This window comes from Schistocerca piceifrons, chromosome X, assembly GCF_021461385.2.
Source record: "Schistocerca piceifrons isolate TAMUIC-IGC-003096 chromosome X, iqSchPice1.1, whole genome shotgun sequence".
Lineage (NCBI taxonomy): Eukaryota > Metazoa > Arthropoda > Insecta > Orthoptera > Acrididae > Schistocerca > Schistocerca piceifrons.
This window is the reverse complement of record NC_060149.1, coordinates 416,630,598-416,647,271: the sequence shown is the minus strand read 5'-3', so window position 1 is coordinate 416,647,271 and position 16,674 is coordinate 416,630,598. Positions and strand designations below refer to the sequence as shown.

Here is a 16,674-nt window from a genome sequence, read left to right as displayed (position 1 = left end):
CTGACAAATATTAAAAGGTCCAAAAAGTGAAAGTTAAAAGCATTAATAGAAACTTGTCTTTAGCTACATGTCATATGCAGCGGTTGTCATGAACTGTGAAATCATTCTGTCATTTTTACAACAAACCGGCGATAGTGTTTTCATCAGTTTTAAATATAATCAGTCTCTCAGAGATTTCGGAAGTTACGAACATGGTGTCTCCTCCGACTTCTGTCTTCTAACTGAAATATAAGGTATCTTAAATGAACATAATGATGTTCGATAGCTTGTTTAATTATGGCGTACGGAAAAATTCAATACTTACATAAAATAGACAGAGAATTCCATTATAAAAAATGGTAACGTTTTGAATTTTTATCTACCTCAGCAAGTGATACCTATAAGTTATCAAAAATTTTTTATTGCGATACTGAAAGTCTATTATTTTATCTTGTAGCTAGCTATTTCATACGTTGGCTTGATCTAATCCAATATCAGCGACCATAAATGTATTAAAATGGTTATTTTCAATTTTGGAGCGCATACGCTCAATGTGAAAAACTGAATCTAAAAGTCGAAACAGAACTCCCTTTTTGAGTTGAGTACAGATTTCATAAGTTTCTTTGACCAAAATACAAACGAAGATTCATCTGTTTTATTTGTGAAATGTACCTATTTTGCAGGATTGCGAAATAACAGAAATTTCATATACGATTTTCGTAATGCGTGACTGGACCAAAAAAGTGAGAATCAAACTGTCTCTATTGCACCATAACTGCCCTTCTTTCTTGGTAATCTTCTCTAACATTTGGCATCACTTTAATTTTACATCTTTTGGTTATCTCTGAATTTAACAACAAATCTGAGCTGTCCTTAATATCTCAGGCGTACCATCTTTCCTAGCAGCCGATTCGCGGGAAATGTCTAAAGTTATGTCAGTAGCTCATTTACATTAATATGATTGTGGCTTATCCTGTGCAAGGATGGAGCCACTTATTTTGTTTATGTACCTGTTACGCTTCACTTCTTTATTTTAAAGATTTCATTCATACTTTTGTACCACTATCGTGTGTCTTTTTTAAGTAAATTAGTTGAATTGGGCGTAAGGTTCTGGCGGAGGTTCGAGTCCTCCCTTGGGCATGGGTGTGTGTGTTTGTCTTTAGGATAATTTAGGTTAAGTGGTGTGTAAGCTTAGGGACTGATGACCTTAGCAGTTAAGTCCCATAAGATTTAAAAATAAAAAAAAAAGTGCTTTAAAAAGCGCATTTAGTAGATGCTGCGAAAATACGAAGTCGGAAGACGACTTACGATGAATAAAGTTTCGTATCGACAACGAGGTATGGACAGTGCACTTCGTATATGCCATTGTATTGAAAACCTACTGAAATTTACAAGCTAATGGAGTAAGCGGTACATGTAAACTGAAGATTCAGAATGTTGGGGTGAGACAATTAACACTCGCTTCAGAAGTTGAATCGGACAACAGAAACTGACCATCAATAGAAACAAGTCTGTTATGTAGGTGAAGATGGATTCATCATTTAGTAGATCAGACTACTGGCTCACTACGCACCGCACTGTTAGTGACGGCCAAGGGCACTGGTACTTTGACAAACCAATGAACTTGCACCAGAGAAGACTAAAGCTTAGAAACACGTCGAACCGTTCTGATACCAGTATGTTGTAAATTTCCAACATTATGCGACATCTCCCTCTTATCCAATTCACAGCTACGCAGATTCAAAGTCTGTGATAACTGCTTTTTTGGAACGTGAAGTATAAGACAAATAACACACAGAAACTTGATGAAAGAAACAGAAACAAGTTTCCTTATGATCGAAGTATAATAGATCGCTATTCCTAGAAAGGAAAACTTAGCAGATTTGAGGAGTGGTAAGTATGGATTCCGAAACATATTCTGTTTTACAGCAAGAACCAGATGGTGAAGGTTGTTAGATTTCACAGGTAAGGGTTTTAGAAGGCGGAAGCGGGGCCAGGACTGGCGCTTGCGTCCTTGGTTGCGTGGGTGGGGCGCATATTCAAGGATGTCTCGCACTTGCCCGGCCCTTTCCGTCAACAAGGACTGCGCAACGTGCTTCACAGTCCTCGTAAACTGCTCTTCTCCAGCTCGCTCTCGTCAGCAGTCGTACTGTGGTCAAAACCTTTTTTATTTGACTGCAGTAAAATTTGTTTCCTTCGTGTTTCCAGGTAGTACAAAATTTACATATCGAGAAAACTCAACAATGAGGTAGTGGTGTTAAAAACAATTCACATGTCGAGCCAAATATATAAACTTTGGTGCCTAAGGGAATGATAATTCTCTTTCCAAACACTACTTTTGTTACGACTATGCTTTTTCCTTCAGTACATCACGCATAATACTCGGACCTTTCTCTGCTTGCTGAATCTCTCTCTCTCACATCGATAGGTAACTGAACTCAGACCTACACTTACCGCCATTCGAAATTTGGTTATGGTATGACATGAGTTCCAGTGGCATCTTGCATCTGCCATTGAACTTATTTTTAAGGCTACATTTGATTCCTTGTTCTCGTATTCTCGTACAGGGATCGCAGATTTCGGAGAAAAAACAATACCAATATTATTTTCCATTTTATAAAATTCGAATACTTCTGATCGATCTTACTTTGTCGTCACTCCCATGAAACGCTACTCTCATATCCCACAAAATTTTATAAATTTTTGTTGCTCGTGAGAGAAGAAATCTAGATGATACTAGTTCGTCTTAGAAGGCTAAGTTGAGAAGGAAAGAGTATGTTCTTGTATAAAGCATAAACTGATAGAAATTTCGAAGAAATTTTACTAAAACACATACTTTCTTCCTATCCTGACACGAATTGAACAAATAATTTTCAATAGACTTCCAGTCTTAAATACTTTTGTATCAGTATCCTAAAATCTTTTTTTGGTAATATTTTGACTATCTTTTTTTTAGTTATATCTAGTTTAGTCCTCCACAGCGAGCGAGATCTTTACTGATGGGGAACTTTCTGTGATCCGACAAGGTATTCGTGTGAACGTCTTTATGAAACGCAAAGGTTTGAACATGGCTGCGTGGTTCAGTGACCGTTTATAAAATAAAATTGAAACAAATGAGCCCTCGGTCACAATTTTTTAGCCTTATTAACCAGATGTCAACATTTCTAAGAGTGCATTCATCAGAATTTAGACATTTAAAGTGGTCTATAACATAATTACAAATTTGAGGGAAGAAAAAATTTTTTATCTAAAAACGTGTGAGTACTGACTAACAATACAAGACAGAGACAGTACCTACATGTCACGTATAAAACAAATAACATGCCAGAAGCCCTTTAGTCACAAAACATTTAAAAGGAATGTGTGAAGGCGAGCCTCTAAGGGCTGCTCATACCTGTACAGCCACAGGTTGCAACGGACTCCTCGGAGAGTCTTCCCAGAAATTTGTAATTATGTTGTAGACCACTTTAAACGTCTAAATTCTGATGAAGGCACTCTTAGAAGTGTGACCGAGGGCTTATTTGTTTCAATTGTCTTTATGAAAGCCTCTGTTAATTTGAATCAGTATTGCTGGAATGAGATTGAAATAATGTTCTCTTTATTCCAAAGTCAATGATTTACCATAGGTCAGTCGCATATAAATGTCACCATTAAGAACAACGACGTAAAATATAGATCATTATTTAGTGGTAGCCTATTGATGAAACCAGATCGCCAATAAATGTGACTAATATTTAAAAAACGTTCAAAGAAATAGACTCATAATTAGCTACAGCCGATGAGCCGTTTAGGTCAACTTTCAGTTGTACTTGTTGCTAGGGTAAATCTTTATTTAGGCAGTTCGATACTACTTTCCGTCTATTGACAATGTTTCATAATGGATCTTAGGTAGAAGGACAGTTTTCGTGGAAACAAATATCCCGAGCAACTCCAGATGCAAACTTATCGTTGTAAGTATCTAACGGAAATGTGAAGCGATGACATAACATTATGGTTCTCTAAGGTACTTAGAGCACGATGTAGTTTGTGGAGACAATTGGTCTGCTGCAACTCCTCCAGGATGCAACAAGTCGATATGAAATGTGTTGTTCGGTTTCATTCTAGATATGAATTAGAGGGCTAAATAGAAACTCTAAGAAATAAAATGTCACAATTTCTGCTTACAAGTAAATAAAAATGGTTCAAGTGGCCCTGAGCACTATGGGACTTAACTTCTGAGGTCATCAGTCCCCTAGAACTTAGAACTACTTAAACCTAACTAACCTAAGGACATCACACACATCCATGCCCGATGCAAGATTCGAACCTGCGGCCGTAGTGGTCGCGCGGTCCCAGACTGTAGCGCCTAGAACCGCTCGGCCACTCAGGACGGCTACAAATTAATAATTGTTATATCGTACAGAAGTGGCGGGACAGGCTTTCTACACTCGGTGAGAACCCCGCGAGGTGGCTGGAAATCGACCATCTGATAAAATGCTATGATGAGCAGCAAAACAGGTTTGGAACACATTCAAGGGCAATTTCCATAGGTATCTCGACTAGCTATATTCTTCCTAGCCGTTTCTATCTAAAAGTAATTCTTAAAACTCAAGAAAAATCTTTTTCAAAATTTGTAGTTGAAATTATAGCTCTTGAGTGACAGCAATGATACGTTCTGTCAATTACACTACTTTAATGGAGATCAGAAATAACAATCTTGTCCCCGTGTCACATAAAGTGTCGAAAACTGATGAGCCAAAAAAACGAGAATTAAATTCTTAGAAGAAATCGTCACAATACACAAAAATATAAAACAGAAACATCTTTTCAAGATAGTGACGCAGTTTTTTTCTGTATATTTTTGTAGTAAACGAAATTTGGAGAGAACGCCACCGACGAACGAAATAAAATTTCATTTTTATTTTTAAATACGGTTCTTACATTTTATGTGGAACTTTACTGGAAAGAAGTCTATTTAAACATCAAAAGCAGTATTGTTACCTGGTCGACAATAGAGGGGACAAGGTGGAGGAGCAGCGAGTCCATCATTCGGGCAGCGGGTTGTCGCGCGATGTGGAAGGCGCCGCTACGTGCTGGCTACTGTGCGACAGCGGGCAGCGGTGGCCGGTCGAGAAACAAGAAACACAGGGTGGCGAAACGATGCGCCACTCTGCGTCACCACAAACCGTGGCCTTCCATCCAACCACTGCCACACTCTTATAAACACCCGCACTCTGCTTTTCACCAGACTTGCCCCTCTCCCCCGCAGTCAGCACTCTGTTGCTCTAAATAACAGTTCTCTAACGCAGCAACACAGAGAATAATTGTCGTTTACTAAACAGGAAACGAAGCTCAAGACGAAAATCAAATGGGGGACGTAACTATCAACTCGGAGTAACTTCCAGAGTTTAAAAATAATTGTTTTAATGGTAAACAACTGCAAGTGTACAATCAAGTTTACCAAAGCCAAGGGCAAAATCGTCTTTAGTACAATGATTTTAGGCCTATTCGTTATGAAGAACAACGCATTCAGATTTTGGCATGTCCTGTTCGACTATAAAGTTAAGTATAGCAACATTTGATTTATACCACTTTCTAGTGGCCTTTATGCCATGCCATGACGTTCTGGGTGCTTTCCTTGATATTCAGGCAAGTCTCCACACCATCCTACTTTGTTTCTGTTCTACACGGAGGAAGCCAGGAATATATTCGTTCATAATTCCTGGAGAAGGAGGAAACAAGAAGAACTTTAGAGACTAATCGTTAGCTACTCTCGGGGAAAACAGATGAAAGACTTAACACTAGGGTTCTTTAACGAGCCATACTGACATTCGCCAGCAGCAATAATTTTCCGTCGTTTACTTAACAAACCACGGAAAACAAACTGTAACTGCACATTTCCTGGATGCAGTACCAGTGATTAATTATCTCAACACGACGACAATTTCAGACGTCACTTTCACTGCGATGGTTTGATAACGCATTCAAAGAAAACTGCATATTTCGAAGACTGAAAAACAACGAGTAGAATAAAAATACACGTGAGCTTAGGGGTTCTAGAACTGAGTAGCCGGGACGCTGCAGAATCAGCGATCAAGATAAATATACCGAGAAGACAATATGGACAAAGTGAAACAGTTTAATAAGAAAAATGCGAAGAGTAGAAGACTAAGTTATTACATTTTACTCAATAGCGTCAGCACTAATTATAGAGTTTAAGAAGACCAATAATTATTTAATGTTTACGAAAGCTTAAGTTCTAGTGTCGCATGAAATAGAGAAGAGAATGAAAGAAATTAACGTCGTGGAATTTTATATATATACGTATGCCACACTCACCTATAAAGCCTGCTAGATCGGACTGTCTGTGCAGCAATGACTAAACAGGGTAATGCTGATACGAATGCTTTCTTGTCTGCAAAATACGTCGCTAGAAGTTGCTTATCATTTTGTAAATGATGCAACGCACATTGATGAATAAAAGCCGGTGGTGTAGATATGTTTCTGTTTGGTTCCACACATGCTTTCTCCTGCTGCTATTTTGTCCTGCAGCTGCTCGATTTTTAGATGCACAAATTGTTTTGTGGATATTTAGTGTCATTCAACCCCTACTATTTATTTGAGCAAACTTGTTTGATAATACATTTATTCAAGCTTACCAGCTCAAATTCTAACGAAAAATATTCTATTAATTTCTGTGTAAGTGTAAATCCGCGTGATACATATTTGTATTGTCGAGACAATGGCAGCCGTTGAATCTGCAAGGAGACAAGTATAAGGATGAGAACATGAGTAATAATGAAATCAACAGTAACAGAGAATCGTAAAAATATCCGCCAAGAGGCCATGAAATGCATCGAAAGTTAGCAATAGCTCATTATTTTTCCTTTCCCCACAAATTAAATAGCAAAGAGAAATCGTAATTAACAAAAATTATTACAATCAACTTTTCTGTTTCATATTGAAACATATAATTTACTATCATTCATTGTATCTTTATGTTTCGCAAGGCTGTTGACGTTTGTTCGTTCCTGTGTGTCTTCAAAGCTATGGTGGGTAAGACTACTGGTCGAAATCAGTTGGTGACGACACATGCTCTAAAGTATAGCCACCATTAAATAGTATTCCTAGGACTTTTCTAAGCATGAAAACTTGAACGATCAAACAAAGCCATGGTCGTTCGGACAGCCCTTGTGTCTTGTGCGACAAGTTAAAAGGAGAACTAGCTATGTTGATACCTCTATGTTAACCCTTTAACTACAAATTATTTTCTTTTTGAAAATTTTTTCCTTTATTACTATTGCTTTATACACAAATAGTAAGTCACCCCTTTTCCGGTTTTGCAGCCAAATCTTTTGATAATTTTGTCATTTTAGTCAAGCCCCCAAATGGAGATTTGTGCCCATTGTAGCCACGATAATTATATCGACATGAAAATCTGTGTTACTATAGTAATCAACATTCACCAGCAATCGAGAAAAAATCACGATGAGCAAAATATGCCTCGAAATGTAACGTCTGAATTGACTTCAAAATTCACGCACTTGTCGTAGGAAGAGGTGAGAGGAGGTTGAAAAGAGAAAGCGTCCTCAACATAAAGCACGCACGTAATCACTTTAAGTTCGCTGCTACACACGAAGCAGAGAACATTCTGTTTTTGTCCTAGATACACAGATAGCGTTATTGGGCCTGTTACAGTATGTAATCCCCAAATGGAAGTCACGGCAGCTAATGGGTTAATACGATCACTCTAGCAAACTATTGCACTTTGAGGAACCAATATTAATATTAGCTTCTTTCTATAAAAGTAAGTAAGTTAAAGCTATCTCAGTACTAAGGCTGATTTAAACTTCAAAATACCTTTTACTAAACTTGGATCTACTGGGGTCGGCACACTGGACGGTTCAAACCCGTGTCCGGCCATCCTGATTTAGGTTTTCTGTTATTTCTCTAAATCACTTTAGGCAAATGCCCCGATGGTTCCTCTGAAAGGACACGACCGATTTCCTTCCCGATCCTTCCCTAATCCGATGGGACCGATGATCTCGCTGATCAAATCAACCAGCTAACCAACTAGAGCCGGTACGCCTCTGGCTTCCTCCGACCTTTGAACTACCATACCCAGCCAGTTAGTGTTGAACATGTAGTTTACCGCGGATTCCGAATCGCGAAGAACTTGATACTTTTTACCTGTACAAATCATTGCCAGAGGTGAAACAAATCACACGTGCTAGAAAGAACTTGAACGCCAAGCGGGGAACAAAGGTAGATTTGTAATCTGATGCGCCGCGCGCGGTAGCCGGGCGGTCTGGGGCGTCTTGTCACGGTCCGCGCGGCTCCCCCCGTCGGAAGTTCGAGTCCTCCCTCGGGCAAGGGCGTGTGTGTCATCCTTAACGTAATTTAGTTTAAGTAGTGTGCAAGCTTAGGGACCGATGACCTCAGGCGTTTGGTCCCATAAGACCTTACCACAAATTTCCAATTTCCAATAATCTGATACTATTCGACTCCGTCAACGAGCCGCACGCTACACAAGTACCCAATTAAATTACGAAACATCAGTTTCCAGAAACCCAAATTTTTGCACCCGTTCATATGGAGGCCACCGGAGACTGAGCATCAGTAGAGATAGAAAAGGGTGTGGGAGGGAATTAGACGGAGCTGAATGACCGTTATGATTCATGGAAACAGTAGAAAATTCCAGTCACGATTGTTCGATGGTAATGTGCGATACGCTCCTCTAAAATACGAGATACGTTCTCGCAGTATCCTTTCTTACCGACAGAATAAGTAGACGAGATACTGAAATTTTACCGTTGCGTCATTGTGTTGTTGAAATTATTTATGCAATTTACTTTGTGATGTTAGTTTTCCACTGGGCATTACTATAAGTATTTTAGAAATTTATGAATAATTCTGAATTAATTCAGATATATTATTATGTAAGTCACTATGGAGTCCATATGTCAATATGGAGTTCAACACACACAGTTTCCTCTGAAATAGTCGTTGTGCACTGATGTGCTGAACATTGCCTGGCACTGAAACAGCTGTCCACAGAAGCTATGAGGTTACGTCACTCTCTAGATTTGTATTCTCTCAGTACTTCTTGTTTATCTTTGTTAAGGACTCTTTTTCTTTCTTACCCACAGCTCAAAATGAGTTGAAAATTCGAATTTCTACTTTTTTCACAATTTCTACCCAACGTTCGGACTGGAGTTTGATTAGGAATATCTGAATTTATCGTTTTGTTATCAACGAGTTTATTTGACGGTGCCGTTGTTAGAAGTGGTCAAGTCTGAGTACGAAAACAGGGCGTCGTGTTGTCCGAGGAATTCACCTGACGACTGCCCGCAAAGATTTAGGGGGCTCTTGGAGAATCTAAATCATGACCCCTGTCCCTGACGAACATGAGTTATGCGTAGTAACACTAGTTCGTCAACGAAATGATACCCGGAGCTCGACCATTGCATCAAATTATGACAGTTAGTCCGAAGCAGACTGTGGTTTACAAAAGAGCTTCAGTATAACACCTCAGTTGCTTGGACAGATTTTTATAACATTTTGATAGTCAAAAGTTGTGACCACAGTTGCTGATGGTGTAGAGCACAGAGGTGACCGTACGCAGCTCTCAAGTACTGCAGTAAGCTAGTGAAGCGGTGGAGTAATGTTACTCATACTGAAAAGCTTTGGGTTAAGATTCTGAGCCATTCATCTTGGTTTTCATAGTGCATAGTTCTCCTAAATTTTTGCAACGGTGACTTTCTTCTACAGGGCAGTAACCGAGAGTCAACTCAGACAAAGTGACCAAGTATCCTTGAAGTTATTGAACCGGGAAATATCTGTTATGACATTGACATTCTTAAGGGAGGGGATACCTAGGAGCTTCTCAGTGCAAATATGCTTCTAATTTTATATCTCCAGGACGACTGCTTCCAGTGATGGATTCATCTTAAAGCTAAACCTCGTTTACTCTGTAGATAAATACATAAAGAGGAACCAGATTTCGATAAACGGTGTTAGGTAGCCAAAATGAAACCTATTATTTTTGTACTGTGTTTTATAAATCTGTGCTACTATGTTGTCTTAAACGATATCAAGTTATTTCCGTTCATTATCGAATGGTTTTACTAATGCTGATCCTAAACTGAAGAATGATTTTTCCTTCGTCGGGTATTACAGTCATGACGAAACTTTCTGAAAGAAATTTGCGCCATTTGACTGTAAATTACTATCCATTTGCTTCACACAATCGTGATTTCGGCTTTATAGCTATTTTCAAGTGCAAGCTGAAATATCACAAAATGACCGACATACCTATATTGCATGACATCGTCGAAGTAACATATATGAGCTCTTAAAAACAGTCGTCGTATTACAGGATATGCGTACATATCAAAGATACATAATAAAGCTGGCATTGAGCACAGCGAACAAACATTAACAATCTGTAATGAGTATTTGAGAGCCAATACATTGCTATGACCTGAATTCATCACGTCCATACATCACAGAGTTGATTTATGAATGCAGGTCACAGCAGTACATTTTCTGTCAAACACTCCTCGCAATTTGTTAATGTTTATTCGCTGTGAACAATGCCATGCTTATTATGTATCTTTGATGTGCACTCATATCCTGTAATAGGACGACTAGTTTATAAGACCAGATATATGAATCATCGACGATAACTTGTCATCCTGGCATGTCGGACATTATGTAATATTTCAACTTGTACTTGAGAAGTGCTATAAAGCCGGTATCATGATTGTGTGGAATCAATGAACTGTAATTTACAGTCAAATGGCGCAAGGTTCTTAAAAAAAAAGTGAACTGAAGAAGTTGTTTGTTTACAGGCCAACGGAGCGCAAAGATGAAGACGTGACTTACAATGTGGATGAGCAGGGTTCAGTTGCTCATCCGGTTATGTTGACTGAGATTTTTCTAAATAATTTTTCTGCTGAATAAAGGAATAGTCCCATCAACAAGGCACGTTCCTACTAAGATTGTGTAGTGGCTCTATGACATCCATGTCTACACGTTCGTAAAACTTTATCTACAATTATCCTGCTTACTACGAAGTTTAATGAATTGTTTAAAATGACGAAATGGGATGGACGTATGGAAGGTTGTTTGAAATATCTTAAATCTCCAACTTATTTTTGATGACTGAAAATTAATTATCACTGCAATAATCATCCTAATGAAGTTTATTATTCCCGTTTAGAAAAGATATTTAATATTATTAAGGTGGACAATATTTACCTTGCATTCGACTTGCGATTTCTGTGTGTATGGAATCTCTGAAGCGAACGATGGGTTACGCGTGAGAGCACGCGCGTCTGTGTGTGTGTGTGTGTGTGTGTGTATTAGCTAACAATTAATAGAACGCCTTTTCTGGCTGCAATATTGACAAAAACGACACGGGACGAGAAATTCTACACGCTCAGATGTCGGAAAATGAATGTAAATACATTGTTTCCCATTGGAAGATAGGATAAGACCTTTTCGAAACGTGTCGTTGATGAAAAACGGCGAGAATAAAAAAATTACCGGCTAAAGTATTTCTGATTGATCAAACATATGACACAGTCGCAGTCTTTCGCCAGTGTTTCATAGACATCAAGGATAACGAAGTAAATTACCCAACAAGTTCGCAGAATTCAGTTGTATCAGTTTCTAGCGGATCAGGGAGAGGAATGGTGATCATTGTCGTCCTCTGGTCATTACAGTTCCGAGTACTGAGCAGATGCCAGTCATGACCAATATAAAGCAATCACACCCAGGATTCCTCTAATGCTACCTTGGGCGAGCATGAGAAGCTGAAACAGGGTGATCACAAGGAAATTCGAACCCTGCTATTCTGGAATATAGCTCCTGTGCACGAAGTATTCCGCCACCTCAATCGGCTCCCCGACAAATCAATTTTGTGAAGTGTCTTTCCTATTGAAACAATTTGAACCTGCTATTTCCATTCATTAGGATGGAGTAAAAAGTAAAGTAGTCACCAATCCGAAGATTGTTTTATGGTTCAAATGGCTCTAAGCACTATGGGACATAACATCTGAGGTCATCAGCTCCCTAGTCTTAGAACTACTTAAACCTAACTAACCTAAGGACATCACACACATCCATGCCCGATGCAGGATTCGAACCTGCGACCGTAGCAGCCGCATGGTTCCGGACTGAAGCGCCTAGAACCGCCCGGCCACAACGGCCGGCGAAGATTGTTTTAAACACCACAGTGCCTTATTGGGCAAGGTCCTGTTGAAGGTTACGTCCTCCGACTTTTGAAACTGACCTACCCTGCTAGTTACAGGGGGACCTACAGTTCAACGCGGATTTCGAACCACGGTGCAACTAGGCATTTTTCACATCAATATACATTGCCAGAGGTGGCTAAAGTGATAAGTGATAGATAAATCCTAGGATGGAGCAACGGAACATATATGTGATTAATCTCTCTCCGTTGTCATCAAACGTGAAATCCCAAGCAATGAATAAAAAAATTTAAAAAAATGATTTCATTGCCTTTAGGACACAGGGAAAATCGCCCGCTGGTAGAGGTGAAAGATCGCGGCTAGTTGCAGGTGGAGCGGTAGGCAAAAGCCGGGATCGTCGTGTGGGCGGATTAGCGCGTGGCTACTCACCGGGCGGCGCGAGGTGTCCGCGGGGCCGGCACGCAGCTTAATGCGCACAGCCGCCAGCCAACAGCCACGGCGCCGGCCGGCGTCGGCTCACAGGGAGGGGAGGTGCATTTCACCGCGCTGTTGGGAAACCGCATCACAGCCTTCTGCTGCTACCCTTTCTGCCCAAATTTAGGACACCACTTTCTCCCACAGGCCACCGCGGGGTGACTGCTCCGCTTCCCACACCAAAACCGGCTGCCTGTTTTGATGATAACCTATGCTCTGCGAGTACAACAATGAGATGTATTTGTAGAGGTTCACCTTGCAAAATTCGTATATTTATCTTCTTATGGCGCAAACATGCTTCGACGCGGTAGAGGACATATCCTCAGGCATCCAGGAATCGTCAATTTGGTATGGAGCTAAGTGCTAGGAACAAAAACCAGGTTCAAACGGACGTAGGTTGCAGTGGTTATGCAGAAATAGCCGGCCGGTGTGGCCGTGCGGTTCTAGGCGTTACAGTCTGGAACCTCGTGACCGCTACGGCCGCAGGTTCGAATCCTGCCTCGGGCATGGATGTGTGTGATGTCCTTAGGTTAGTTAGGTTTAAGTAGTTCTAAGTTCTAGGGGACTGATGACCACAGATGTTAAGTCCTATAGTGCTCAGAACCATTTGAACCATGCAGAAATAAAGAGGTCTGCACAGGACAGACTAGCTTGGAGAACTGCGTCAAACTGCATCAAATGAATTCGCAACTGCGAATAAGGACTACCATCAGTTGTACAATGGAATGACGACAATGCTAACTTGTGCCGGACGGGGACTCAAACCCGGGTTTCCCACTAATCGCTAACGGTCGCCTTATCGTTTGGTTATCCGTGCATGACTCACGGCCAGACCGGATGCATGCATGCATGTCCAAATGAACTTTGCATCGTAATCAGAACAACACGGGCACTGCAATATCGTATTTATCTGCCGATACCGGGCAAGCGACTTTGAAGTACAACGTTTGGGTGTACGGGATTAAACATAATGGATATACGAGTACAGGCCGTAGACGCATGGCTGACGACGTATGGAAGTTTGGGTCTTGCCGTAAATCGTGCACGGATAGCCAAGTAGTAAGGGGATAGCTCGCGATAAGCGGTATATACGGTTTCATTTTCATTGTCGTCATTCCATTCTACAGCTGATGATAATCCTTATATGCAGCTGCGAATTCATTTGAAGTGTTTCGTAACGTCTGTGGTCGCCGCAGTGTCTGTTCTTTTGGACGTGCATGCATGTGCAAAGGAACTTTGCATCGTACTTAGAGTAACACAGGCACTGCAATATCGTATGCATCAAACTAGTCTTCGGACTAAAGACCACAACAACAACAGTTTCATCTTCAGCGGGCGCCCATTCGTTTAAAAGTCTGAATACGTTCCGGCAATTGCGCGTGAGATGAAACCATATATATTTTGGCTTTATACTAAAATACCGCGTTTTCATCAGTCTTGCTTTTTTTAGGTAGTTACAATGATAACAGGAAAATATTTTCATGCTACAATTCCTAATAAATCAAATATAGTGTATTATTTTCACTAAAGGCTTTAGCTAAACTTTCAAATTTGCAGTCGACGTAGAAGTATCAAATCATCACATACAAGAAAACATTGATACAAATTTTTGATAATTTTAAATTTCTATTATGAGTGTAAGATTTAAAACTGACCTAAACTCCATCATCATTATGACATTAAGGACTCCATGAATTTTCGTATTAAACGCTGTAATATCCGAAAACCTGAGGACTATCCCAGCACTGTAATTGTCAAACAATTTGAGATAGTTCAAATAACAGTACTTCAGTGTCAAGCCAAAATACGACTTCATGTATTAGAGGCTGGCGGAATGGATTTTATGAGGAGGTCAGTAAAAATTCCCGAGAGAGATGGCGCAGTGTCTAAGACACAGCAAATATATTCCTGATCAGCGGGTTTAAATGAACCTGGACCATAGTCATTTAGTTGTGATTTCTTTAAACTGTTTGACGTGAATGCCGGAATATTTCCTTCAACAAGATTGCTATCTATTTCCTCCCCAATTCTCGTAAGCTAGAGGTCTAGCTCAAACGACCTTAATGTTGACTATGCGTTGAATCCTTTTTCTTGTTCGCAATAAACGTACCGTGTTGCTGCAAAGCTTCCGACTAAGATTTGAAAATATGAATTTCATTCCTTATGTTTCTTAATTCTGATGGGAGACTATTGAAAATCGAACCTGCTGAACAGCATACTCCATTCTGTACAATAACTAAGGGACGTTTATCCAAGTGCTAATCATGTAAATTTCAACCTACAAGACGTTCGTGGACATAAAATTCAGACAGCTGTAACAATACCTTGATAACTAAGAACATTCTTCGAGAATGTACAAAATTTACCCAAAATATGATACCAAAGAACACAATAGAACGAACATGAATGTAAACTAAGTACACAGTCACTTGTGTATCAGCATCAGTGACTGATAGAGATCACAATCATGGTGAAAACAGCAGTGAAAGTTTCAGAATATGAAACCCACAGGTAGGGCTGGCATCTACATTAAGTCCCAGATTTTAAAAATACTCTGACTGTTTCTTGATTTTGTTTCACTGAAATGACGCATTTACAAGAGTACCGTATCTGAAAGTAAATGTGCTTCGTTTTACTGTAGGAAAGCAACAGTTTCCCGTATGCCATGAGCTAAAGTTACCCACACACACTTTGCTAGGTCATTTGTTTACATTACACATATTATGCAATAATCTCGTTTCGTCTCCAACAATATATTAAAAAAATTCTATTAAGAAGACCAGAGCCGAGAACATATCTCTATAATATACACCCACATAACACCATCTCCGTTAGATTTTGATTTGCACTTTCTCTGTGGGCATCTGAGAATAAGTATACTCTTCGTTTTTTCTGCATAGTTCAGAACCATACTTGACCTTCCCTCGTAATTCCATGAAGTTCTGAAATATATAGGAGTCTACAATAGCCAATACCATCAAATACAGTTATTTTTTATGCATAAGAGCCGTTTTTCAATTATTAAAAGGCATTTGCATAATCATCAATTGAATCTGTATCCAGCGTCCGTGTCACAGAAAATAAGCAGATCGGATGGTTGCGCATCTCTTCGCCTCCATAGTTAGTTTCACTTTCGGTGCTGATAAGACAGATATACCGAAAGAGTTGGATGGAAGAATGAGATAGTTTGTTACTCAATTTCATTTTCTTCGGGTCATTATAGCGATGTTTCTCTGTAATAGGCAACGTGCTAAAAGATTTGCTAATAGTATGTATTGTCTCGTGTAGGATGTTTTGAGATGAAAAGGATGTGGTCTACAATGATGACGAAACATCTTACAGACTTATTGTTTATTCTCAGTGGCTAAATGGCTCTGAGCACTATGGGACTTAACTTCTGAGGTCATCAGTCCCCTAGAACTTAGAACTACTTAAACCTAACTAACCTAATGACATCACACACATCCTTGCCCGAGGCAGGATTCGAACCTTCGACTGTAGCGGTCGCACAGTTCTAGACTGTAGCGCCTAGAACCGCTCGGCCCCCCCGGCCGGCTATTATCAGTGTTTTCCGTGATATAGATATCTGAAACTGTCAAGAATGGGAACGTTGTCTGTATAATGACATGCCAGATGAGGGCCTGAGCTTGTAGTAAATTAATGAAGGGACTGTGTTACATTCGAGCGGCTTCTAACTCAACCTTACCCACCATCCTCCACCAGGATATTACCACACCCTCTACACATTTGACAGTAAATAAGGATGGTTAGTATTTCTATTTTACTGTGGATTTCACTTTTCGACTTAAAGAACTACCGCCAAATACATAGAACTTTCTTTGCGTTTTGAATATTCTTGAGCTCGTTTAGAAAAGGGGTAGATCCTGAAGTCGCTAAATAACATAGCGCTGTCTACACGAGCTTCCCAGAAATTGATTTTGTTTTTCCCTGAACATTTCCAATTCATCGAAAATCGTGCTGAATATCTGCGTAGTTGAGTAATTCGCACTCTTATATGCCAGAG

At 39.8% G+C, this 16,674-nt stretch overlaps 1 protein-coding gene across 1 annotated transcript in view; it reads right to left on the bottom strand.

Moving 5' to 3' along the window:
• LOC124722857 (elongation of very long chain fatty acids protein 7) overlaps positions 1-12,626 on the bottom strand; it is a 132,732-nt gene extending 120,106 nt beyond the window's left edge. The window contains exon 1 of the mRNA XM_047247982.1: positions 12,606-12,626. The gene's annotated coding sequence lies outside the window, so the exon portion shown is untranslated. The remainder of the gene's footprint in view (positions 1-12,605) is intronic.
• Between the last annotated feature and the right edge of the window lie 4,048 nt (positions 12,627-16,674).